Consider the following 3,058-nt stretch of genomic DNA (forward strand, 5'->3'; position numbering starts at 1 on the left):
GTGTACTATTTCACGGCGTTCACTGTGACTCGTTTACAGTGTTCACTGTGATCTGGCCACAGTAAACGCCGTGAATTGGAGCCTGATTCGCAGTACTTCGGTGCTCAGCGGCGTCAAATAAAGTGTTTACTGAGGACCAGATCACAGTGAACACCGCGAAAAAGATCACAGTGAATCCCGTGAGCAGATCACAGTAAACACTGTGAATTGACCTACAGTGAAAACTGGAAATAAATTAACGGCATTTACAGGACATTTTGGTAGAGTGCACCCTCGAACACTACTGTCTTTGTTGGCGGGACGCGATGCAGATCTGTTTTTGTTCATAGGAGCCATCGATATATCGGCAAAAACCGTTAGCAAATGTTTGGGAGAGTTGAAAAAAACTCTTTTGGATCAAGGGGTCCCCTTTATTTTTCACACACGGGGTCTCAAACTTAATGAATGCGCCAACGCTAATTTTCACTTAAAAAAGTTGTCCACAAATTAAGTTCTGTAAAATTGAGTTTTGGTCACACCAAATTTCTGAAGATATGGCGTGAAAGAGCGTTCTTTGGCGAAAAAATTTTAAATTTACTCACTTTGGGTTCGACCAATTTTTCTTTTTGCTATCGACTCGCGAAGAAAGGTTGAGCAAACGGTGAAATTCAAACATTTCTAAGTTCGAGAAAGTTTCATTCGGCTTCTTTCATTTCTTTTTGGTCAAAAATGTCAGCAAATATTAAGGAAATCGATGCAGAAAGAACCATCTGCTAATATCTGCTACTCTAATTTCTACACGGTCCAACGCAACCACGGAACGCACAATATGCGACACCGGCCGGCACGCGCGCGCTCGGCGCACAGACGGACATCATACAATACTCCGGTAATACTCAGACAAAAATAATCAAACTGCTGAACGTCTGGTTTTGCGGGTCGCTGAATCCGATTCTGTAAAAATTTCGAACCAGGGGAGGCTCAGTTTTCCAGAAAAGGGGGGTAGTTTTTGTTTTCAAGATCTGGCCTTCAAAAGTACAGTGGAAGGGTTTTGAGGACCGCTGAGTCTGTTCTGTAAAAATTTGGGACCAGGGGGGGCTCAGTTTTTCAAAAAAGGGGGGGTTTTCTTTTTTTTTTCAAGATAGGGCCCTTTAAAAAGTACAGTAATTGGGTTTTGAATGCCGCTGAGTCTGATTCTGTAAACATTTTGGATTACAGGAGGCTTAGTTTTCCAAAAAGGGGGGTATTTTTGGAGTTTTATTTCCCTATTCTGGAAAACGAGCCTTGATGGTGCAGAAACAATTCTACCATAAGGCTCCAACAGTTTCTTGAGGTCGTCATCAGAAAACTCAGGTGGGCAATTTGATACTACAAACTTTGGCCCCGGTAACATATCTTCGTACTGGAAAATACTCGACATCAATAACTACTCCTCCTTCTTGACACAGTTTTTGACACATTCTTTGTTTGACAAGTACATGCAGATTCGTGCGCCACTAAGTCGGGTCACATAATGGATATTAGCGCCCGAAATAATGTCAGTAAAAGGCTCTCAATGCTGAGTCTTGAGAAACAGTTTGGGTATTTTCAATAACTATTGCACACTTTTTTTTTGGCACATAATTTTTGAACGTGTGTTGATTGCTTCATCAGTCGTCTGCTGCCCATGTTGTTTTTGGTTTGGGGCGTTCGTTGAGTCTTGACTGATGGCCGCTGGTGGTCGTGTTTGGGCAGTTGAGGTTATGGCGGCCCCCATGCTGGATCCGGGAACGGACCCGCGGCTACTTGCAGAACTACGTGAGTCAGATTCAAATTGACTTACTGATGAATTGTTTGTGGATGACTTGTTGAAGGTTTGTTGGATTTCTGGTGAGGTTTTGGGTAAGTCTTGAGCCAAGATGTCATTCCCGAGTTGCCGCTGAGGACGGGGGGTTTTTTTGTGGTTGTTGTTGAGCTCGGCCAGAGCTGGGGGACGCCATGAGGGACCGTTGCCGGCTGATGGGTTTGTTGTTGTAGATTTACCCTTTTAGAAGAGCACCAACTGGCTGTGATTATTATCACATCTTGGTGGTTTCTTCTTTTAAATTGCCGTGGGAAAGTATTTGTAGGCGTTTCAACGCCTCCAAACTAGTTAAAAGTCAATAAAACTGGGGAGCACACTGGTTTCGCGCGTCAGCCGTTGGTCGAGAGAGAGAGAGAGAGAGAGAGAGAGAGAGAGAGGTGTGTGTGTTCTGTAAATGTAATTGCGTGATCATTACCGACCGGGAAAAGCCCATGATCGTGAGCGGGCACCCCGGGGAGTGCTTGCGTGAATTGTCCGCGGTGCACTGGACCATGGGGGGGTTTGGGACATTCCTTTGCAATTATGGGTGTCTCCCCCCTGTCGCAGCTCCCAACCGCGAACAGACGAACTGTCATCTGGGTGCAGAGAGACACTTGTTCCCGGGTTTAAAACGATCACCCACAAGTGAACTGCCCCCCCCCCCCCCCCCCCAGTAACAAAATTTTAATTTTGGCCCTTTTGGAGTACCACATGACGCCCCAGGACGAACCACCCCCGCACCCGGGCGGACTTTAAGAGCTCAGTCTGGTGACAGCAACCAAAGCAAACACTTCGTTTTTACCGTCAACGGGGGTAACTTGGGACACCAGGGGTAACTTGGGACAGTCTGCCCGGTACAACTTGTTGATGCTGCCATTCAGCGACGGAGGTTCCAAGCGTCAAACCCGCGGCAGGGTTTTGTTTCAGAGGCCTTAGGGCACGCTCGGGAAGGTGGAAGAGGTGCATAACATCACAATTAGTATTTGAGAGAGGGGAACTACATAATAGGGTTTTTGACAAAATATGTCAATCATTGACAAGTTGACCCTAGTGCAAGGAGTGAAATGCAGATTTGGCCGATTAGTCTCTCTGGGTTGTTAGATTATACACAGGCAACAACGTTCACAAAAGGGCGTTGATTATAGTTTTCCCATCTTCCGTCCAGACTTCAATTTATCAAAAATCGAAATTTTACGGAGTAACTGTGGACAGTCTTTTCCTCATGTTTCCAGCAGTCCCAGCCTTCTAGGAGTTGAC

The sequence above is a fragment of the Thrips palmi genome, unplaced genomic scaffold (assembly GCF_012932325.1).
Source record: "Thrips palmi isolate BJ-2018 unplaced genomic scaffold, TpBJ-2018v1 HiC_scaffold_3, whole genome shotgun sequence".
Taxonomy (NCBI): Eukaryota; Metazoa; Arthropoda; class Insecta; order Thysanoptera; family Thripidae; genus Thrips; species Thrips palmi.